At 43.5% G+C, this 25,034-nt stretch overlaps 1 protein-coding gene across 2 annotated transcripts in view; it reads right to left on the reverse strand.

Annotated features, from left to right (window-relative positions):
* The window catches only part of SCML4 (Scm polycomb group protein like 4), a 120,886-nt gene extending 96,335 nt beyond the window's left edge, over nt 1-24,551 (reverse strand). For both annotated transcript variants that reach the window (XM_025383206.1, XM_025383205.1), the window contains exon 1: nt 24,103-24,551. The gene's annotated coding sequence lies outside the window, so the exon portion shown is untranslated. The remainder of the gene's footprint in view (nt 1-24,102) is intronic.
* Nucleotides 24,552-25,034: the final 483 nt, after the last annotated feature.

The following is a 25,034-nucleotide window of genomic DNA, read 5'->3' on the forward strand; positions in this document are numbered from 1 at the left end:
TTCTTAGTGATGTAGATATGCCTCCTCCTCTTTCATTCCTCTGCTGGTAATCTGCATTTTTCTTTCTTTTTCTTGATCAATTTCGCTTGGGGTTATCAATCTTATTCATTGATCTGTTCAAAGAACTTTTGATTTGCCAATGTTTCTCTATTGTCTGAGTTTTAGTCTATTGATTTTTGCCCTCAATTTGATTGCTTCCTTTTTTCTACTTTGGACTTAATTTACTCCTCTTTCTCTAGCTTCTTAAGGTGGAAGCCTAAATAATTGATTTTAGATCTTTTTCCTTTTCTAATATGAATATTTTAACACAAATTCCCCTCTTCTCGTCACTTTAGTCACATTCAACAAATTTTAGTATGCTGAGCTTTCTTTTCTGTTTTTATCAGTTCAAAATATTTTCTAATTTTCCCGGTGATTTCTTCCTTAACCCAAGGGTTACTTGGTAGTATGTTTTAATTTCTACATATTTGGGGTTTCCCTGATGTTTCTGCTATTGACTTCTAAAACACTCTGTATGATCTCAGTCCCTTGAAATGTATTGAGACTTGTTTTATGGCCCAGCTTATTGTCTATGTTGGTGAATGTTCCATGTGCATTTGAAAAGAATGTGTATTCTGTAGTTGTATAGTGTTCTATAAATACCTATTAGTTAAGTTAGTCGATAGCGCTTTTCAAATCCTCTATACCCAGGTAAATATTTCAGTTGTTCTATCAGTTGCTAAAAGTGCGGTGTTAAAATCTGCAACCATAATTGTGAAATTGCCTATTTGTCCCTTTATTTCTGTATGTTTTTGCTACATGTATTTTGAAGCTCTGTTATTATAGTACAAATACATTAAGAGTTTCATGTCTTCTTGATGGTTGGACTCTTTTATTATTTTGAGTGTCCCTCTTTATTTCTGATAAAACTGCTTGTCTTTAAGTCTACTTTGTATGATATTGCTATAGCAACTTCATCTTTCTTATGATGAATGTTTGCTCAGTATCTTTTATTGATCTCTTACTTGTAACCTACCTGCAATTTTGTATAAAAAGTCTGTCTCTTGTAGCCAACATAGTTGGATCTTGTTTTTGTTATTCAGTCTGATAATCTCTGCCTTTTGATGTAAGTGTTTGCTCCATTTATATTTTATGTAATTATCGATAGATGATAGACTTGAGTTTAAGTCTACCATCTTTCTATTTGCTTACTTTTGTCCTTTTTTCTCTTTTCCTGCTTTCTTTTGAATTAATTTTTTATAATTTATTTTCATCTCTGCTTTTTGCCTATACACATCATTGCTTTCTTTCTTGGCTCAAGTTCACTTATACTTTGTTCTTCAGTGGCTAATCTGTCGCTAAGCCCATCCAGTGATTTTTATGTCTTATATTGTATTTTTCAGTTCTAGAATTTTAATTTCTACTTGTTTTTAATCTTTAGAGTTTCCATTTCTTTTCTAAAATATCCATCCCTTTTCTTTAAATTATTTAACATATTTAAAATAGTTGTTTTAAAGTCCATTATCTGATCATTGCAATATCTAAGTCCACTGTGGATATGTTGCTTTTTTTTTTCTCTTATTGAATCCACAGTGGGAATGTGGTTTTTTGTTTTGTTTTGTTGTTTTGAGATGGGGGGGTCTCAATTTGTTCCCCAAGCTGGTCTTGAACTCCTGGGTTCAAGCCATCCTCCCTCCTCAGCCTCCCGAGTAGCTGGAATAGACTATAGGCACACACCACTGCCCTCAGCATGGATATGCTCCTGTTGTCTATATTTTTCTTGACCGTGAGTAACATTTTCCTCTTCTTTACATGTCTAATTAAACAAAAATTAAACTCCAAAAATTGTGTTAAACAGTAGATAATGTAACATACTAATTTTTTTGCTTGATTTTGTTTCTTTCCCAGAGTCACAAGCCCTTTTCTCTATCTAGGGGCTATTCAAATTTGCCTACAATTGAGTCAGGCTAGTGCTGAGCGCAGCTTTGTTTAGGTTGAGTTTACCTGTCGTTTGCCCAATACCCAACCAGTCTCATCTATTTTTTGTTTACCTTTGAATTCAACTCCTGCGAGAGTCCCAGGATGCAAAAACCAGAAGAATGTAGGAAAGGATGTGTTTTTTATCTGCCTATTAGCCTCTCCTTCACTGGTCTTTTCTCAGCAAAATTCAGAAAAGGGGAGGTCTGGGGTCTTTTAAAAATGAATTTGTGTTTTTTGTGTATGAGTTTTGTGCCACTTAAGAATTTATTGCTTTTCAGCAACAAATCCATCTTTCTTTCCCCTCTCTGTGATACTGGGGCCCAATTCTGCAGACATTACTTCTTTGCCAGTTGGCTTAATGTTAGGTCCTGTCAATAGAGGGCATTGGAGCCACATTGCAAGTCTGGAAGAGGCAAAAAGGACTTTTTCTTCTTCCAATGTTTTATTTTTCTACTTGGTGGCAAGTAGATCAATAAGCAAGGGTCCTGGCAGTGTGAAACAGAGGAGGGCAGTTATTTGGTTTAGCAGCAAGTGCTCCCCGGTATCAGTCAACTTGCCGTGTCCACGGACAGAAGTCTGACTCTCAACCTTGCAGGGGCTCCCCTCTTCTGGGTTTCTGAGTTCCTTCATCATTTACTTTTCTTTCAACTTTCAGAGTAGTTACTGCTCTCTTAGAGTTTTTTATATTAACACTTCCCTATTCCAATTGCCGATGTGGTTTATGTCTTCTGACTGAATCTGAGGGTCCTTCGGATTCCAGTCCCTTCTAGTAGCACATGCTGTTATGTAAAGCCCAACTGCTTTCTCCTCGTGAATTCTCTGTCTATGGTAAGCCCACTCTTCCATTGCAGACCCAGGTCACACTCTCACTGTTCTCCAGACAGCACTATCTTTATACACACAATTCCCGACTCCCGTAATCCCTTTCCCACCTCCCTTTTCTGGCTAGGTACATACAAAGTCATCCTCCCAGATGGCTCAGAGGGCATCTCCTTGGCGAGACTCCAGTCCTCCATCCACCTATGCCTGCCTACCCGCCCCCCGCCCCAGGTATGGAACCTATAACTCTGCTAATCCTAGGAAGAGCTCATTTCTCTCCAGAATAGAGTCCATCAAGATTTTTTTGTGTCCATTTCTTTTCACTGGTCTCATAGAAAAGTATGGTTTTAATTTCTCCAGGTTTTTCTTGGGGCTTCCCAAGACCAAACGTCTTTCACATCCTTCTACATCCCAACTGGAAGCAGAAGGTTCTAGATATTCTTGCATATGCAAAGAAAGTTCCTGGAAGGATATGTCGCTGACAGGGCTTGTGACTGAGAAATGTGGAATGGGGGTTAGCACATGGAGGGTGGAGAAAGAAATTCTGAGTTTTGGCTACAGTCTTCATTATTCATTTCTTTTTTTTTTTTTTTCCTGAGGCGGAGCGTTGCTCTGTCGCCCAGGCTGGATCTTGGCTCACTGCAACCTCCACCTCCTGGGTTCAAGCGATTCTCCTGCCTCAGCCTCCTGAGTAGCTGAGATTACAGACACCCACCACCACACCCAGCTATTTTTTTTTTTTTTTTGTATTTTTAGTAGGGACGGGGTTTCGCCATGTTAGCCAGGATGGTCTCGCTCTCCTAGCCTCATGATCTGCCTACCTTGACCTCCCAAAGTGCTGGGATTACAGGCATGAGCCACCGCGCCCAGCCTCTTCATTTCTTTATTCAACAAATATTTCTCAAGTGCCTCCTATGTGCCAGTGTTCTGGACACTGAGGATGCAGTACGAGCAACAACAAAACGTCACTGTTCTCACGGAACTCGTATTTGTGAGAGACAGACAATAAACAGCAAGTCAGGTGATGATAAATATTACAAGAATAAATTAGATTAAGGGGGATAGAGCATGATGGCAGTGAGCATGTTATTTGACATTGATGGTCTCGGTCTCGCTAAGGTATATTTGAGCACAGACTTTCAAGGAACTTAAAGCTATGGGCATATGGGAGTGAAGAACATTCCAGGCAGAGAAACCAGCAAGTGCAAAAGTCCTGTGGTGGACAGTTCGAAGACAGTCAGGAGGCCAGGGTAGTGGGTGCAGAGTGACAGAGGGAAGGAGGGGTAGGAAATGGGGTGCGAGAGAAGTGGGGGCGGAGCACAGAGTGTCTTGCAGGCCACTTAAGAGCACTGGCTCTTTTTCTGAGCAAGATGTGGAGTCACTGGGCATTTCTGAGCTGAGCAGAAATGTGATCTGACTCATTTTAAAAGGCTCGCTCTAGCTGCTAGATGGAGAACACAGCTTTGTGAATTCTGTACTAATTTACTAATTTGCATTTTAAACATGAACATGTGTGTGTGTGTGCACAACTTATGTAACTCAATATAATTCAAGAAAAAGGTCTGCTACAAAATAAGCCCTGGCAGGATGCCCATAGTTACTGGAGGCCAGGCCCCAAGGCCAGGCGCCCATGGGAAGGCAAGATGGGATCCAGGGTTCCACTTCTTAATTTTAATTTCAGCCTTTCAGATGCAGGGTGCCCAAAGGAGAGTCTGGATGGGCCAGGAGAGAATGTGGGCCAGAATCAAATTGCAGTATGTTACAATTTGCATTCCAAGTATACCTAATTTTCAGAATCAAAACACAATATTTTATACCTATGTGTATATATGTATACACACACACCCCCCTATTTAATTTTTAAAATTGGCTTAGCTCTCCAAACATCGTCTCCTAGCAGAGAATATTATCCAGTTGTCCCTTTTTTAAAAATCTCTGGAAAGGATAAAGTGTGGCAGCCAGGGCTGGGCTCACCTGTAAGCCCAGCACATTGGGAAGCCAAAGCGGAAGGATTGCTTGAGCCTAGGAGTTTGAGACCAGCCTGGGCAACATAGTGAGACTACGAAAATGAAAAAATTAGCCAGGCATGATGGTGTGACCCTGTGGTCCCAGCTGCTTGGGAGGCTGAGGCAGGAGGATCTCTCGAGGCCCGGAGCTCAACGCTGCAATGAGCTGTGTTCGCACCACTGTACCCCAGCTTGAGCAACAGAGTGAAACCCTGTCTTGAAACTAAACAAAGTGGCAGCCAGAGCCCGAATGAGGGCTTTACACAGTCAGTCAACTCAGCTCATCCTCACAATAAGCCTGTGCTGGAGGCATTCCTACCTATTTTACAGGTGAGGAAATAATGGCTATAGGAAGCAAAAAGAGGGATCAGTAGGCTTGAGGGAGGAAGTGAGTACTGGAGAGTTAGGGGTGTGGAGCCGGCAAGGGGTGATTATCGAGGGTGGTGCCATCAAAACCATGTGACCCCCAAATCTGAAATATTCTCTATTTGGCCCTTTATAGAAAACGTTTGCTAACCCCTCTGCTACACCATCAGCTCCATGAAGGCTAGGCTCACACCCTACTTATCTTTTATTCTAAGACAGTGCCTAAAATACAGGGATAACAAAGTCTAAATGAATAAATGAGAAAACATCAGATACCATCTTTTTTAGCAGCATGCTTATTCTCACGAATTGTGAGGAGGACTGAGGTTGTGGCCTTTTGAAAACATCACATCCTTCCATTTTCATACCCCCATTTAAATGAAAGTGAAGAATGGCAGCCACTGCTGAAATACTTCATACACCTGAAATCCTGACACTGGCCTGATTTTATGGGTCCTGATGTTTCTGTTACATGAAAGCTGTCAAACTATACTTGAAAACCCCAATTATGCCCAGACTCAGCCAAAGCCACATTTTCAACTTGATTCTGTGTTTTTAGAACTATAAATTTTCCAACTTAGCTCAGTGAAGAGTGACATAAAGTTGTACATATGTGGTGAGCTGTTTTATAGGCCCTCAGATCTAAGAGCACAAAGCAGCTGTAATACTGGCAATGAGGCCTGATGAAAAAGCAGCCTGGTTCTGAAATACAATATCCCTAATTATAATAAGAACAATGGCATTGAAATTTGACAGACATTACCTCTGAGGAGGGCCAGGATGGATTGGGGGTCACAGAACCTGTGAGCCGAGGGATTGTCATGGAGGTCATGATTATGAGTTCTTGAGTCATATATTCCCATCAAGCTCAGAGAAGTGGCTAAGGAGACACCACTTCTCTTCTCTTCTTTCCTCATTTAATAAGATAGGATTTACCACAGGGCCAGGTGATGCCATAGAGACACCTGTGCCAGCTGCCTTCTACTTTTGCCATACAACAAAGGTCCAGAAAGCTTTCAACTTAAGAGTCCCTTCTCAACTCAAGGACAATCAAAACAGAGATTTCCCCCTCTAATAAACAATGAGCAAGAGCTCAGTCTGACAATCCATATTATATTCAGAGTGTTCAGCACATGCTCATCTGCTCCTCATAGCAACCTGTACAGGCTTCCTGGAGGAGGTGATCCTTGAAGAGCAGGAAGCCCACTTCTGGCCCTTTGGACACTGGTCTGACTTTGTGTCTCTGCACATCGGGATGAATTGTTCCATGTGCCTTGCCTATCATCAATGCTTATGTGTCAGGCTCACTAATTAACAAATATAAGTAACGCCACCAACCGGTTTCTTCTTCTCCACTGGCATGGTGAGCTCTATCAGCCACTACCCAGAGCATAGTGGGGATTCTGCTCCTTAATGCTGGCCTCTGGTGGGCCCACTACTCTGCACTGGGCCTTCCAGGACTTAGCATTGGGCCTCCAAAGCTGGCACTGGCCCATCACAGAAGTGACTGGCTTTGATTATTTAGTCCCCAACCCAGCCTGGCATTGGGCCCCTTACCTCCAAATAATCTCGCCATCTCCCACTGGAGCTCCCACTCCCAGCCCCAGGACTCATGGTGAAAGAGGTGAGGATGGAGGTTTAGTGTGGATGGACACGGTCATTCCCAAAGCTGCATCACTGACCCACGGGCAGCTGCCATCTGTTTCTCTAGATTCTTGGCTGTTTGCCCATGTGGTGCCTGCAGCTGGGCAGAGCTTCAGGCCCCACCTCATGGGAATGAACCGCCTGCCCGCTGGCAGAGTTGGCTCCCTCCACCCTGGGCTCAGGTGCTCCTGTGCATGAAATAGCTGGCAGCACCAGGGTAGGGAGAGGAGGGAAATTTAAATGAGTCTTAAGAGACTGGAAAAATAATTTGATGAAATGTTCCTGGTTTTTTTTTTTTTACTTAATACCCATAAATTTCAGGGGCCATGTGTGCTAACAGCTTTTGATTTATGATGCCTTTTATTGTTCCATTGTATTTAAGCCAGATGATGAAAAGGTAGCAAGAGTAAAAAGACCCTTTTACAATATGCTTTGGGATCCATCATGGTGTCAAGCCATTTCTGTCAAACTTTGCCACCACTTTGTTAAAACAAGGGCTCTGGGTGCTGACAGCTGAGTAGCTAATTGCTGTTGGACGCCAGCCCACCAGGCATCTTTCTCCTCCCCTCAGAAATTTTGCACTCCCTCCCCCAGGTCCCTTCCTCTAGCAAGACCTTTTAATGGCCGCTGAGGGCCAGGAGGGAAGTTTGCCTTGGGTAAACTTTGAGGGGCTAGGTCTTATCTAGCTGCCACAGCACAGAGATATTCCCAGGACCTCTAATTAAAATGCCTGCAGTCCAACCAATATGCTCCTGTTTCATTGCTCAGGGGTTACAAAGCTCCCAGCAAATGTTGAACGCAAATTAACAAAACGCTGTGTCAGCCTTTCTTGTCCCATTACAAAGTTATTGTCATATTTATTAGCACAATTCCCTGTAGGACACTGGTAGAAATATCTAAAAAGTGAGTTAAGCACTCTCCTCGGCTATATGGGGAAAATGCTCTGCCATTTCCCCGCGGAGCACATAAACTTTGTTTGCAATTTGTGCTCACAGCAACTCCCAGCCGAAGACAATCCATTCCTGTTCTTGCACGGAAAGGGGGCTACATTCTCTCAAACTGTAATTATCTTCATTCACGCTACTGTAAAATGACTAGGTTGTTGCCACTGCTTTTATTTCAAAGAACAGTTCTATTATCCATTTACAAAATTTAACAACCTACAACACTTCCATGAATTAATTACAGTCTGAGGGGAGCATAAACACAAACTTCACTGATCACGTTGTTCTAAATTACATTAGCCTAATTGCTTGATATCCGGAATTGAGTTGACTTTTGCACATCTCGCTCAATTACGCCCCACCCTTTGTGTCTGTCTGACTGCCTGCTTCTGCAGCTCCTCTGCAGGGGATGCGATGTATTTTCCCCAGAGTCAGAGGAAAGCCGAAGAGGAAGAAAACCTCTTTGGAATGTTTCACAAGGAAGGAAAGATATGTTACTATGACAACTTGTTCTTGGCAACCACAATGACATACACCCCAAAACCTTCTGTCTTCCTCCTTGCCCATCGGAAAGATACTATCAAATCATGCCGCAAGAGAAGGTGAAGGTTCTAAACACTATATATAAAGATGGCACCAAGGCAGTCTGTGTGGAGACCCAGGGTCCCAGGGGTGAAGTAAAGAGTGCTGGTTTGTTTTTTGTTTTTTCCCTGTAGAGACAGGGTCTCACCATGTTGCCCAGGCTGGTCTCAAACTCCTGGCCTCAAGTAATCCTCCCACCTCAGCCTCCCAAAGTGCTGGGATTACAAGCATGAACCACTGTGCCCAGCCTAGAGTGCTGTCTTGAAGGACATACAGAACTTCATCACATGGAGAAGTGAGAAAAGAGAACTCCACGACACAGGAAGAGAAAATGGAAAAAACGCAGAGGCTTTGAGAATGTTCAGGGAAGGGCAAAAGGCTCATGTGGCGTTTTTCATTTCTATCTTTGCATATGTTTTATAATGTGCATAATGCATTAATATAGTAGTATGTAGGTAATCTTTCAATATACGTAAATATACATATGTTGGGGATGTGCACTCAAGAATATTTTAATAATTAAATAATTATAAATAATATATATGTGCATTGGGATGACTTAATGGAGAACACAGGCAAAACATTTGGCAACCATCAGTGTGAGCAATGGAATCCACGTGAGATCATTAAGCACTAGGGTGAGTAGATCAGCGCTGTGGTTTGAATGATAGTGTCCCCTCCAAAATTCATGTTGAAACTTAACTCACAATGCAACAGTATTTAGAGGCGTGGCTTCTGGGAGATAATTAAGTCATGAGAGCAGATCCCTTAGTGCCCTTATCAAAGGGATTGAGGTTGAAGGGAGCACTCTCTTGCCCTTCCATCCCTTCTGCCATGTGAGGACACTGCATTTGTCCCCTCTAGAGGATACAGCAACAAGGCGCCATCTTGTAAGCAGACAGCGGCCCTTTCAGCCACCAGTCCTGCTGGCACCTCGGTCTTGGACTTCCCAGCCTTCAGAACCTTAAGAAATCAATTTCTGCTGTTTATAAATTACCCAGTCTAGTGTATTTTGTCATAGCAATACAAATGGACTAAGATGATCAGAACCGCATCTTATAAAGATAAACTTAGTGCAATGTGTGAAGTGGGTTAAAGGGAGGAGAAAATATAGGCAGAGAAGCAGGGCAGGAGGCCATCGTGGTGGTCCCTGTGAAGGGTGCTAATGAGAGCCTGAGGAAGGGCCACCAAGGGGTGGATGGAGAAAGGGAAAATGCAGAAAACTTTTTTGAAAGTAACATCCATCAGGACCTATTTCCCAATTGGAAGGCACACGGTGAGGAGAGTTTGGGATTCTAAAACTGTTATCTTGGATAGCTGGGGAAGCAGTGATACCTTTAATGAAGACAGAAAAAAGGAGAAGGGGAAGATATGCGAAAGGGAGCAATGATGAGTCCAGTTTTGGAAACGTTGAGTTCAGGATGCCTGTGGAACAGGTAGGTGGAGATGTCCATTAAAGCAGTTGAAATTCAAAACCAGAATGCAGGTGGGCTAGTCGAGGAAGCCCTCAAGTGCCTAACCCCTCACATAATTATTCACCGCCCTCTCTCTCTCCATTGACAGCTGTAATCCCAGCATTTTGGGATACTGAGGTGGGAGGATTGCCTGTTTTTACTGATTGCATTTTTGTGTTTCCTGGTGTTCTCTACATTCATTGAGCCCTCTGAAAAACCCGTGAGTGTCTATGCCAGGCACTGTGCTCACGTGGTCAGGGGGAGGGGGCAGTTAGCAAACAGAGAGAGGCTGGCTGCTTGTGGGCAGATAGAGAAGAGCCCTGGTGCTGGCCACTGTGAGCATCAGCCTCTGTCCTGGAGGCTCACACAACCTTGAGAGGTGTGAAGAAGAGGAGTCTGTGGCTAGCAGGTAAGAAGCCCAACTCCAAGTGTGCCCAGGCTCGCTCTTCTCACTGTGGCCCTCCCCATACTGCCTGCCATACTGGGTGGGACCCAGAATTGCCTGGAAATCTTCAGTCAAGGGGCATCAAGTGACATGTGGATAGAGAATGTCACCAGCAAAGCCCCAGGAAAGTCACTGATCCTAGGCAGGTTTGTTTGCTGGTTCCTCCTCTCATCGCTTGGGATGTACTTTGTGAACTTGCACCGCTGTGGGCAGGAAGAGGGCAGGGAGGGGCACTGAGTGGGAGCCAGAAAGAAAGAGACAGGTGGAGATTCCAGTTCTTCTTTAAAAGGGATCTGGAGACAGATGTCGTCTCTGGCCTGGGGTAGAGTTGAAACCTTCCTGAAGTCCTTTGGCTATCTGGAATGAGTGCAGCAGGAATGTGAGTGGCCTAAAATTTAAAGAAATTGTAGGTGTTTGGTAAGTAATAATAGGCCATTATGAAACACATTTACCATTGATCGCTTCTAGGGAAGCAGATTAAACTGTCAGATGAAATCTTAAACACTATTATAAACTGAGTTGTTCCCCCAACCCCAAAAATCATATATTAAAGTCATAACTCCCAATGTGAAATGTAATTGGAGATAGAGCTAGTTTCTCTTTTTATAGAGATGGGGGTCTCACTATGTTTCCCAGGCTCTACTCCTGGGCTCAAGCAATCCTCCCACCTCATCCTCCCGGAGTGCTGGGATTACACATGTGAACCACCACTCCCTGCCTGGAGATAGAGCTTTTAAAGGCATACTTAAGCCTAAATGAGGTATTATAATAAGGATGGGGCCCTAATCCAATAGGGCTGGTGTCTTTATAAGAAAAGGAAGAGACATCAGGAGTGGAAGCATAACGAGGAAAGGCTGCATGAGGACAGTGAGAAGGCAGCCACGTGCAAGGCAAGGAGAGGCCTCAGAGAAACAAGAGCCACTGGCACCTTGATCTTGGACTTCTAGCTTTCAGAACTGTTAGAAAATGAATTTTTGCTGTGTAAGCCACCCCGTCTGCAGGATTTTGTTATGGCAGCCCTAGAAGACTGATACAGCACTGTGAATACATTTTCTTCTTTAACACAGGAGCCAGATCATCACTGTTTCCATCCTATTAATATATAGTCAAAATAAATACAACTTGTTTTTATGAACTTGCCTGTTTTCTTGATTGCATTTTGTGGTTCCTGGTGTTCTTCGTATTACTTTCTGAATCAGCCTACCCCTACTCCTCTCTCCAGCCCTACCACATCTTGTCTTTCTAAGCGGTGGGTGCTTCCATTCCTGTCTCAGACAACAGAAGACAGAGTGACAGCAATAACAGGTATACTGATTTGCAGCACTTTGTGTAAGCTGAGGGCTGCCCAAAATGCCCCCATCAAAAGGCATCAGCCTAAAGGGGAAAAAATGTGTCTTCAATCCCTCTGAAGCTCCCCTCAATGATTTTCTGTTCTGCAATGACATTTCCAGTCAAAGAGGCCAAAGAGGTAAAACTGCTGGCCTAAAGACTTTTTCTTCTGCTTCCGGGGGCAGTCTGGACACAAATTCACAGAGTGGGCAGTGGGGAAGTGAAACTGATGGTGCCGAACAGCATCATCTAAACAAGCAGAACCCAGAGGGGGACATGAAAACGTCCCGCTTCCTTAATGGTTGTGACACATGGACTGGTCATAGCATCAATGATGTCATATTTTAACCATCCCATCTGAATTCTTGAGCAGTTTCATCTGTGTCACCACTGAGCCAGACTTAACATTAAATAGTGAGACAGGGTTTCCAACAATCTTGACTTCCAGGGCAGACGTTCTCTCACTAGAGGACCAAGTTTGTGTGACATGTGATCCTGTGTGGGAGCCAGCAGGGAGCCTTAACTGCAGATCTGTGGGCAGCTGAGGCACTGACGATAAACACAGTGGCCAGTGGTGGATTGCCGGGAAACTCCCTCTCCCTGGAGGGCAGCTGGAATTCTGAAGGGTGGCTCAAATATCCCCAGAATTAGTCACGACAGTCTCTAAAAGATGCTCTGAAAATGAAAGATAACCTTCCCAGGAGACATTATGGAAAACAGTCAGAGGATCACAGTCCCCGTAGACGAACTGAACAATACCACCAGGGTGTCAGCTCCAAACCCTCCATACCAGAGACGGGGACAGTCTAGAGCTCAAAGCAGTGCTTACCAAGCTTCAGACCTGGGGCGCAACCTTTGTAATATTTGCCATGTCCGATACCTCCTCTGATGTTTAGTTTTATGTGTCAACTAGATTGGGCCGTGGGTGCCCTGGTATTTGGTTAAACATTATTCCAAGTGTTTCTGTGAGGGGGTTTTTGGAAGAGATTAACGTTTGAATTGGTGAACTGAGTAAAGCAGATGACAACCCACAGCGTGGGGGGACTTCACCCAATCCACTGAAGGCCTGAAGACAACAAAAAGGCTGGCCCTCCGTGGGGCAAGAGGGACTTCCCCCTGCCTGACTGCCTTCCAGCAGGGACATTTTCTTTTCCGCCTTTAGACTCAAACTAAAACATGAGCTCTTCTTGGGTCTCGTGTCTGCTGGCTTTTGAACTGAACTATACCATAGATTCCCCTACATCTCCAGCTTCCAATCACAGATCTCAGGACTTCTCGACTTCCATAATCATTTGACCAACTCCTAGTAGTAGAGCTCTTTACACACAGACACACACACACGCGCACACACACACCCTATTGGTTCCGTTTCTCTGGAGAACCCTAACTAGTACACCTCCTGCATTCCTAATATTTACTAAATCTTTAAATGGCCTATTTAAATGAATACATTTTAATGAAACTTTATGTCACACTAATAAATTCAAATCACATGTTTATTGTTAAAAATATAAATATAGGCTGGGCAAGATAGCTCATGCTTATAATCCCAGCACTTTGGAAGGTGGAGGCAGGAGGATGGCTTGAGTTCAGGAGTTCGAGACCAGCCTGGCAACACGAAGAAACCCTGTCTCTACCAAAAATACAAAAAATTAGCTTGGGGTGGTGGTGGGCGTCTATAGTCCCAGTTACTCAGGAGGCTGAGGTGGGAGGATGGCTTGAGCCTGGGAGGCAGAGGCTGCAGTGAGCTGAGATCGTGCCACTACACTGTAGCCTGGGTGACAGAGTGAGACTTCATCTCTAAAAATATTATATATATATGTATATGTATATATGTAAACCAACTGTAAAATTAAATACACATTAAAATAACAGTGCCCACTGAAAACACACTTCAGATGGTGTGACTGGATACATTTTGAAGGTGGAGGTGGGGAATGGTTTACAGAATGGTCATGGAACAAAACTTCTCTCTCTCATTTCAATCTCTACCAAATGGAGGTCAACTATATTTTATAGTGAATTTTTGCCTACCTTTTTGGCAGGAAGATGGTTCTTTCTTAGGCATCAAAAATAAGGCACAATACAACAGAAAGAATGCCATGACTACATGCTGCGGTTATCAGTCGCTGCATTAAGTACAAGTTCAAACTTGGTAGCTTCTCATAGCTCACCATTTTGTGAGTCAGGAATTCAGAGAGGCTTGCCTGGGCAGTTTGTCTGTGGTCTGTGTGGCAGCAGCTGGGGTGGCTGGGACTTGGTGGTCCACATCCAGGATGGGTTCTTCACCCATGTGTCTGATCCCTCCATGTCTCCCACCTCTTTCTCTCTGTGTCTCTTCCTCCAGAGCCTCTCCATGTGCCTTTGGCTTCTCACTGCATGGCAGCCTCCGGGCAGTGGTGCCCAGGGCAGTCCCGTGGTGACTGAGGGTTCCAAGAGCTAGCGTCCAAAGACCGAGTAGAGCTGCAAGGCTCCATGTATCCATCCTGGAAGGTCACTTCCACCAATCCCAAGAGCCAAGCAACACATGCCAGTCAAGGAGAGGGGAGTTAGACCCCACATCTCCATGGAAGGAATGTCAAAGAATTTGTGGCCATCTTTATTCCCTTACCTCGTTCTTATGTATTGAACAAGGAGAAAGTCCTCAGAATGGGGTTTCAACAGCATGGTTAAAAAAGTTCACTGTGGAGCCACTTAATTCAAGTGGCAAGTCAGACTGGAAAAAAGGTGTGAGTTTTAGAGTCAGACACACCTGAATTTGAGACCCAGTTATACCACTTAACAGGTGATCTTGGTACATTTGTTTAAGCTCACTGAATCTCTGCCTTTTGGTCTGTGACATGGAATGGTGATATGTTTCTGGGCTGTTGTGTGGATACCCACAATGCCTGCAACATCACAGTCCCTCGGTAAGTGTGAATACCGTCACAGTCACTCAGGAAGTGTTAATCATTTTAAGCCAACCTACAGAATAGTGAGGATTTTACAAAGGTGTTTGTTTGTTGTTTGTTTGTTTGTTTTTAAGACAGGATCTCACTCTGTCACCCAGGCTGGAGTGCAACGGCACAATCTTGGCCCACTGCAACCTCCACCTCCCAGGTTCAAGCGATTCTCAGGCCTCAGTCACCCGAGTAGCTGGGCGTGCAGGTGTGTGCCACCACACCTGGCTAATTTTTGTATTTTTAGTAGAGACGGGGTTTCGCCACGTTGGCCAAGCTGGTCTCGAGCTCCCAGCCTCAGTGATCCGCCGCCCTCGGCCTCCCAAAGTGCTGGGATTACAAGCGTGAGCCACCGTGCCAGGCCGTACAAAGGTGCTTTCTAAAACACCATACATGTGATAAAGCCTATGCATAATCTGAAGGAGACTGACACGTGATAGAAACTATAGTTTTCAGAAGAAATTCACTAGCAAGCATCTTCCTAGAATGTCAAGGGCACCCCAAAGTTCCTCCCATGATCTTTGAAAGCGCTCTGCATAGTGATCATGCAGGAAACTGGCAAAACAGAACCATCTTTTTTCTAAGCCTTAATTAATCAGAGTGCTTGGGGAGGCAGGAGAAAGTAAAATGAGTGGCCGCTCTGATCCACAGGTGCTGAACAGTGATGGTAACAGCTTTGGCAGAGGGGCATTTCGGAAATGTGTCGGTGATGGTTGTATCTGATACAATGCTGGGGGCAGAGTGGGCATTCCTGCCACTTAGAGGGCAGAGACCAGGGATGCTGGGTGTCCCTCAATGGATGGAGCAGTCCCACACAATGAAAGCATTGTCTCGCCGTATAGAAATACCCCGCTTTTCTGAACCTGGGACTAACTTATTTTACAAATAAGCAATAGGTATTTCTGCTCAGCTGTAATAGACATTTTACACTTTATTTTCCAGGAATGCCATTAGTACGTAAATCAAAGGAAAACTGTTTATTTTCTTCAGAATTCCAAGAGTTGTGTATCATTTTGGAAGATCACACTACCCATAGCAGCTCATGTTATCTGAGTCACCAATCCTACTCCTCTGACTTAGACTGCATTGGAGGGGTGGCCCAGCCTGACCTTCTGGGGGCAGGTGTCAGCCCCCGATCACTTCATTCTGTTGCCCAGAGGCAAGTGCCTGCGTTGGAAGTAATTAGCAAATACTTTGCCTCATTCTTCTTTATATTTTGGTTATGACATTATATTAATTTTTTGTGAAACTTATGGGTGGGAGTGAGTTATATTATCCAGGAATTTCACCTCAGAATTGTAAACCAGGTGCTTGAATATATTTGCAATAAAAATGGGGGGTGGGTCTGATAGGCCTAAGAGCTCACTGCTTTAAAAGAAATTTTCCATAGATCAAAAATGCCTTTCCAAGTGGAAACACCAGGGAATCATTTCCTTTCTGGAACCTGCCGGACCTGGAGTGGCCCTGCCAGGCCAAGCAGGAGAGGCTGGCGCTCAGCATGAAAGAGTTCTTTCTCTTCAGCCCTCGCAGGTGAAAAGACATGGATGCCCCGGCCACTGCTCAAACCAGAGGAGGAAAGACTCACAGACTCCTAGGGCCGTGTGGCCCTCAATAAGTTAGTTATGTGTAATATAAGCCTCAGTTTCCCCATCTGTATGTTGGCGGTAAAAACAGCCCCTCCTGTATTGACTTCCTGTGTGGATCAAACACGGTAAGTAAGACAAAGCATGTTTCATGCTTCCCTCCGCATCCCTGAGCACATCATGCTCAACTGATGCAAATGTGTATTATCATCCGTACAGCATTTATGCTTTACAAAGCCCTTTTCCACATACTGTTTCCTTTGAACCATTCAGCAGTGGGGACTGACAGGAAGAACATCTCCAGGGAGGAGAGGAGGCTCAGGGATGCCACGATACTCGCCCTAGGTCACATTGGTGGCCATGAAACTGGCTTTTCTGAATTGGAATACATGCGGCTCCATTTAGATGGATTCTGTGCAGCTCTGAACACACAAGTAGGCTCTCAGGGGAGGAAGAAGTTACTGGAGAAGAAAGGTAGGAAATTGCTAACAACTGGAGCTTCCTAACAATGGAAGGATAGAGTCTTGTGCTGTCTGCCTCCTTCCGAGACGTTAGCGGGGAGTTTGGGCCTTGACCTGGGAGAGAGGCCTTGAAACCCATTCAGTCTAAGAATCCAGGATTCACTTCGAGATCACTTCTCAGAGTATAGATTTTTGCTTTTAATTCTTTCCTTGAATGTTAGATGCTTTCCCTCAGACATATCGTTTTAGTTGTCATTTTAACTTCTCCACAGAGGAGTGAGCTAGCTGGAACATGGTCTGGGACTTCAGTGGCACCACGATTCCAGCATAAAGTTTCCTTACTCTGTTTTAAATCTGCACTCTCAGGGATGAGAAAGAAAACCCCTGAAACTGATGTTCAATTCACAAAGTACACACGCAGAATACAGGAAATCTCTGCCAAAACGTGGCCTGAGTTTGCTTAACTTTGTCCTGGAAGTTCCATAACCTGTGTTATCTGCTGTTAAAAATTTACAGGGACCAGCTGGGTCTTTGGTCCAATGGAATTTTTTTTTTCTTCAGGCATGAAAATGTCAAATATAGTCATAAAAACAATGACCTAACCTGTGCCCAGAAATATGTTTTCTAAACAATTACACTTCCAGTTAATCTCACACTACCGTGAGGCCAAGCCAATAAATAAGAACTCAATTTCTCAGCATCTGACCTGAACAGAGATTTGGGCTGCTTCCAGGGAAATACATATTAGACAAACCTTTCTGAATGTACCTTTTTGTAGGCTAGGTGCAATAGCTCACGCCTTCATCCTAGCACGTTGGGAGGCCAAGGTGGGCAGATCACCTAACGTCAGAAGCTCGAGACCAGCCTGGCCAACATGGTGAAATCCTGTCTCTACCAAAAATACAAAACTTAGCTGGGTGTGGTGGTGGGCACCTGTAATCCCAGCTACTTGGGAGGCTGAGGCAGGAATCTCTTGAACCTGGGAGGCGGAGGCTGCAATGAGCTGAGATCGCACCACTGTACTCCAGCCTGGGTGACAGAGGAAGACTTCATCTCAAAAAAAAAATAGGAAAAAAAAAAATAACTCAATGTACTTTTTTCTTATTCTACTGTCAGATCACTCTTAGTTGCTTTATTCTTCTTTACTGGGTTCATGCCAAATGACTTCTAACTAAAAGAGAGGGCCCTAGAAAGAAAGAACCAATCCTCTATACCATCATATCATTGGTCCCCACATATTCTCACACAGATCACCTCCCAAATCGAGTACTAACTTCACATCCCTGGAGAGAGTTTATACTCACCTGGTCTCATTAAAGCAACACATGGTTGTACAGTTTCTCACTGTGGGACCAATTAACCATTTCCACATCAGGCACCAACACAACCCCACCATGCCGTTTGCCCTCTTTATTTATGTTAAGTCTCTGGTACTAATTATGTTAAGACACTCAAAACAAGAGCTATATTTTCACACCGTGGGTGGTGATTTCGAGCATTAGAACCAGCTTTTCCCCCCACTGTTTCTATGCTTTGTAATTTGCATACCAAAATTTAACGCTATCTACAGCTTTCCACTTGAAGCTTTTTTGCAAACGAGGTCTTAAAAGTGATATAGTCGAATATGCTTGGGCACCTTTGGCATCTGAAAGGGAGAATTTCCAATACAAGGGGCAGTGCCCAGATGGCTGCTGGGTTGACTCCTAAGTCTCAAGGCAAACTCCCCCAGCACAGGCCACAATGGCAACAGCATGAACCAAATCTTGCTTGAATCCAACAAATGACCACAGATTTCTCATGACTGAAAAAATGACAGAAATCTATTCCCACAGTGGAATTCTTTACTGATCAATAAACCCAACACATTGTGCAACATTTGTGAGTTATTCTTTTTGGAATCAACAGCATGTTTTAATAGCTAATTGTTTGATAAAGCCTTGACATCACCAAAATTTCCCAATAATGAGGGCACTAAATTCTAAAGAACTGTGAAGGAAAGAGGTCAGCATCTTCTTTGGAAGGTCACGAAGAATGAGAATGATTCTTATAGTCCTATAATCACTCAGAAATGGTTAGGCCCAAAGGAATTAAGTTACATGACCCCCAAATCCTGTCTCCAAAACCAAAAGCATGAATGCCCTGGAATAGGCTTTCGCCTTGTGTTTTTCTCTCTGATTCTTCCTTTGCTTATTCACCAAGGCAGACTCCTTGTCAAAACAGGATTAAAATCCTGAGGCCAGCCCCAGGCCAACTTGAAGCTGCATCCAAGGCAGGGCCTTAGACGTGGTGGCTCCAAGTGTTTCATGGGCCTGGTGAGAGGGGCAGGCCCTGGCTCTAGACACCAGGAAAAAACATACAACTTAGTGTTCAACCCTGGTTTTCTCATCAGGGCGATGATGTCCCAGGATGACCTGTGGACAAAAGAGGACAGGAGAAGAGAAAATCTTTTCTTCAATTCAAAAGAAAAGGCCCCTATGGTCTATGAGCTGAGAGCTGTATGGTACTCATAGTTATTAGTGAATCCTTTCTGAACTGCACTGGGGGTATGAGAGGAAGAGTGAAGGTCAAGTGCTGGGTTGGAAGGGAGAAGGAACAGGCTCCTTTCTCTTTGTTTTATCCCACTGCCTCTTTGCTCCATACCACTTTCCCCTGGCTGGATTTAGACCCAGCCAAGGCAATTCTTTGCCTTGTTCCCAAGTTGAGTACTCATCTTCATGGCAGGCTGCACATTTCTTTAGGATTACTTTCAGGCCATATATTTCTGTTTTGAAACAATGAGGGCTTCTCTGTAATGATCAGCACAGGGAGGAAAAGGGCAAGGCTTTGTTTACCAAATATTCAGCTCCCCAAAGTTGAGTCACCATCACGGGGCTAAGCAGACAACATCACCACCTTTCAAAGCACAGTGTTGACACTATTTTTTCCCGGCATACTAATTTTATCATAACAGCCTGCTCCACTCCTCTGCTTCTGTCTTGTGTGTTTTCTGGAAAAAGTAAGACCACTCCTCAGCCCAGCCAATTTCTCAAAAGACTAAGACAGTCTGGCTGCAGGAATGTTCAATCATTCTTGAAAATCAGCAATGGTGGGTTGCATTTATCTGATCAAAAAATGCAACTGCCAAAAAAAAAAAAAAAATCACATCTGCCTCCCCACAAATGAAAATTTAGGCAGCATGTGTCTGAGTTGGTGGCAGAGTAAAGAGGAGTTTATATGGTTTCTTATCACTGGGCTAAAAGACAACTAGTAAAACTGGTATAGTGATAGTCATCCCTGGGAAACATGCTATGTGGCTGTCAAAATCTGCTCCCATTACTTCAGAGTGTCAAATGGACTCAATGGAATGACTTTTCAGCTTAATACAAAGTGAGAACTGCCACCGGGTAGTAAATTCCTTTCTGTCCTAAAACAGTAGCCCAAGAAATAATCATCCCAAGAAGCAAGAGGTGTTTTATCTCCTCCGCAGTAGCAAAGGGCTTCTCCGGATGGCTAAGTGCTGATTTATTCCAGAATGCACAATTGCAGCTTGCTGCTGGTCTCCACCCCATCTGCCTGAAGGCAGGGATGTTCTTGTCTGTGTCAGAACTGCCTGCTTAACACAGCAGGAAGCCTTGTCACCGGTATCCAGCCCTGGCCACGTCTCTTGGCTGAGAGAAGCAGGAGCCCAGCAATGCTAACATTGGAAAGATCCAGAGGGAAGAGAGGAGGCTGACTTTTGAAGGGATGATCTGCATCCATCACCACTTGCCTTCCAGATGCTATACCCAAATAACAGTGTCCCTCCTGAGGCTGTCCCTGAATGCCACCCACCAGTGACCAGCAGCACTGGGAGGGGTGTGTGTGTGTGTGTGTGCATGTGTGTGCGTGTGTACGTGTGCATGTCTGAGAAGGGCTGTTGTGGGGAAGGCTGCTCTGCAATGCTGAATGCTCCTGTCTGTGCCTCTTCAGACATTAATATATGCAGATCAGAAGAAGCTAAATTCCAAGCCTCTGTAAGCATGTCCAAAATGGCCCTGCTGCCCCAAGTGCCTCTTCAAGTCTCAATCTAAAGATCAGCATTTGACAAACCACGGGTGAGAGTTTGCAAAAACATGGAGTGAGCCCTTGCCAGAATTGAAACCAAGATGAGTGCAACAATAAAAAAAGCTTAGAACCCACTGGCTGGCAGCCAAGGTGTTCGGACTTGGTATGGGCATATTAACAAATGCAGGGTTCGCCACGGCAATGTACAGCAGAGACTCTAGTAGAGATGTACAGCAGACTGGAGTACTGCGCTCTTGCAAATGCAGAAGTTTGGGGTGGGGAAATGTAGAAAAGAAAAAAAAGAAGAAAGATAAAGTGACATATTCAAATGCAATTCAAACATTCCAAGCTACTCTTTTGACCTCAGAAATTTTACCATGATTTGGGTGATCCTAATGGTCTGTGGACCACGTTGGAAAATGTCACAATAGATGTTTGAATTAAAATCCAGTAGGTTTGCCAAAAGACCAATTGTTAAAAATTGGCAGCATTCCAGAGAACTTACTAGGCTGCATACTGCCCCGGGGCTGAGAGAACTGCTAATTCCAGAGAAAGTTAATTATCACCTTATTGATAAAAGGGTAATTTTTAAAGCTTGTGGTGTGGCTTTTGTGACTCATTAATTAAAATTTAGAGTAATTTACTACATACCCTGGTGGCTTCTGTTACATTATATCTGTACCAAGCCGTTTAATGTCTCTCCCAGGGGCTATTTTTAATCCCCCTCGCCTCGCCTCACCTGTCTGCTTTTGAAGGCAATGAAAACATTAAAAAACATGTAAATCTAAAACTAGCCTTTTGAGAGATTGCAGAATGAAGAAAGAAGATGTCCAGGGAGGCATGTTTTAAAAGTTCCTTCTTAGAAATGTCGAATTTGCCCACCAAAAGAGAGAAGCTTGTGTGATCACACCAAAGGCAATTGCTTTCACAAACTTCATCCGCAAAATGTTAGACAAGATTTTATGCTCCATGACAAATAGATTAAAAGAGGGTCTTTTCTCATCTCCTTTCCCTTCTTTCCCATTCCATCCCCAAATACAATCTGAGGGCTCAGGGGAAGAATGACACTGGAGATGCTTGCTATCCTAAGGCTCCCAGCCCAATGAGGGGTAGCATCGCCTCCCACGCTCTTCGGGACTTGTGGAGTGAGATGGGCACATCCCAGCTCCCTGGTATCTACCCATGTGATATTGAGGTTTCCAAGGGCAGGGACTTGGGGAGGAAAATTGTCCTGCAGATCCCTAACAGGGCTCTGTAAGTGCCTTTCAAGCTCCAGCCACCACCTCTGCCTGGACCAAAAGTTCTCTAAGGTGCCTGTCATAAAGGATGCGTGGACACGTGTGTGATGTGTCCTCAGGCCACACAAAATTGTAAACAGACCTATGAAGCACTCTAACATTTCAGCCTCCAGATTCCCAGAAAGGTTATTCCTCTCCGAGCATTCCTTGTTATGATTTCAGGGAACTTCAGTTAAGTTTCCTTAAACGTATTGAAATGAAGTATTTGAGATCCAAAATTGAAATTAAAAATACATAAACAGCAGAGATGATTTTCTCATCATTTCAAATTTTAAAAATTACAAAAGTGTTTGTACTTTAGGGTAGTGCTTGAATTTTTTAATAGGAAATGTTACTGAATATTTTTTAAAGTCAATATTGTTTTGAACTCTCATTATAAAAGTTCTTGCAGCAAGTGACAGTATTTAAGTCTGGCTTGTTTTCTGTAGGCTGAGCTGCTTACCTTACCTGCCGCTTGCTAGAGGAGACAGCCTTTCACCCTCGCCCCCAGGAGTCGAGAACCAGAAAGTGAAACTGCTTCTGCTGGTTTCCCTGGCCTCGAAAACACACCATCAAAAGCAAAGAAATGATGAAAAGCAACTTACTCTTGTTTCTCTTATTGTTTTCTTGTCTTTCTATTACCATTCATTTACTCTTTTCTTTTTTTTTTGCAGCAAGATAAAAGTAATTTTGGGGGCACAGGGAAGAAATGTAAACACGTTAAACATGAAAGAACTGGATTTTTGTGGGATTTGCACTTTTGTTATAATTCCACAAATGAAGCAAACTGATGAATTTACCAAAATATTTCAGAGCTCATCTGCATACACAATTTAAAAAGCTAAAGAAAACACATTCATATTTTTTTAATCTGTCAAAAAGCCTGTTTAAAAGTTAAAGATTGTGCAGCCACCAACTTCCCTAAAACTGAAGATTCTACGTTAACCTTTTATTTGAGTTTAGACGATCACACAGTACCGATTTTCCAGGTAATCTTCACCCAGCTGCTGTTGCTCAAATAGCCCCTCATTTTTTCAGACTCATTCTACCAAGCAACACAAAAAATGCTCCACAGAAATTTTATAACCCCCGGATAGTTTAACACATTAAGAATTCCTTTATAGTTATTTTTACATTTTTATGCTTTCACTCCAGATATTCTATTTTGCTTTAAAAAAAAAAAGTGGAGAAAAAAACACAGCTATAATCCTCATTCTTCAAAAATGGTTCCTCTGGTTGAAAAGAAAGAAAAACAGCATACAACAGAACACCCTGATTCTCAAGTGCCTGGATTACTTTCTCAAGTACTGTAGTGTCTGAGATCAGTAAAAAACCACTTTCTCAGAAAGCCACCGATTGTCTAACCCTCATGAGTACCGTCATGGAATCTAGAGACACCTCTCGTTCATGATCACAGATAGTGGAAAGAACTTTGACTCAAGCACCTCAACTCAGCAAAACAGCTCAGCAGCCTGCACCCTGGCCTCATCCACTGCTCCTGTCCAGCCAGCAGGCAACCTGGAAAGGACCCCTCATGCTCTGGGAGGAGCACATAGAAGCTGGTTCAAATCGCAGCACTCCACCTGGGAAGGAGGTGATTTTGAGCTTGGGAAAACTGCTGCTAATACTCCATAGTCACCAGGTTTTTTCCCCAAAAACGAATTAAAACCAGAAACTAGCAATAAATATTATTCTTCTTTATGCCTGATAAATTAGGAAATACCAGCACAAAGACATGTAAAATATTCTACCTGGCATATCTGAAATAAAATTAAACTGAAAAAAACCACTTTTACATGTTCATAACATACCAATTTTAATAACCAAATTTTAGGCAAATATTTTTATCCCAAGACATACTATAGTTTTTTTAAATTAAAAAGCAAAACAAAGCAAAATTATCGTGAAGGGAAAAAAAATAACTAACCAGTTACTTGAGTTCACATTTGGAAAAAAAATAACTTTCTAGGTATTTAAATGCAGAGTTAAAGAGTAATGAACATGTATATAGCCCGAATTTATAAACTATGTAATTCAATGTTACATTTTCCCCTCTGAGATCTGGTTAATAAATCAAATGCTGTACTTTGCATATGAGGAACTAAAGTTTACCTACTGGACTCAGTGGTTTTAGTGCAGGACACTCCTGTGCGTTGCCATAGAGGTAGGCATGCAACCCAGAAAAACTAAAACGGGTAACCTGTCATGCTGACAGTTACAAGAGAAAGCTCCCGTGTCAACGGCACGCCTCCAATTGTGCATCTCCCTTACCTACAGCTTGTTCACCAGAGCCCTGAGCAGGTTGTTTACCAGGTCAGGAGTGTTGACTCAGAAGACAGATGACTTTCAGCACATGCAAACCGAGTATTGCAAAAGCTATCTTCCACCCGTGTTAGTAGCTCACAGTTAGTCTCCAGCAGCCTGCGCTCCAGCTGCAAACATCTCATTAGACTAATGCATTCAGCACAGGCAGAAAACTCGATTTACCATAGCTACAGCAATGAATTTCCATTACGATGACAGCTTCAACCACATCATGTCCGGAAAACCAGCCAACCACTGGCTTTTAAAGAACACACACATTTTACATGCAGAAAATGAGGCCTGTGTGTGTGTGTGTGTGTGTGTGTGTGTATGTGTTTCGTGTTTCCTTCCTCTTAGCAGCTCAACTAAGAGAAATGTGCAGTGTAGCTTTTTGTCGATATGAGCTGCAAGGTAATGACACTTCTGCTTCTTTGGTAGTTACGTCCTTGTAATAACCTGAATTATGTCACAATGGTTAGAATGGGTGTTTCCAACATTTCAGTTTTCATTACCCCTCCTCTGTTGCCATAGAAACCAGACTGTAACATCATCTCTTTGTCCCAATCCTGCAGCAGTGTGGGCCAACACCAGGCTTATAAGACACTGGTGATCTGAGAGAGTGAATGTTTGACTTTGAACAAATAAAACAAAAAGAAATATTACAACAGCATCATTGTTCAGGAGAGCCTGTGTGATTCCCAGAGCAGTGTGCCTATCCAGGTGTGTGCACACACCATGTTTGTACACATTAACTCAGCGGCTGCCCACAACACATGTGTACAGTTCATTAAAGCTGGCCCTGACTTTGGCTCCAGACCTGCGTGTGTGTGTAAGCATCTCTACCCACCTCAACGTGGTGGGACCTGCACAGGATAGAAACAGGGAAAGGGTGACTACTC

The sequence above is a fragment of the Theropithecus gelada genome, chromosome 4 (assembly GCF_003255815.1).
Source record: "Theropithecus gelada isolate Dixy chromosome 4, Tgel_1.0, whole genome shotgun sequence".
NCBI classification, from domain to species: Eukaryota; Metazoa; Chordata; class Mammalia; order Primates; family Cercopithecidae; genus Theropithecus; species Theropithecus gelada.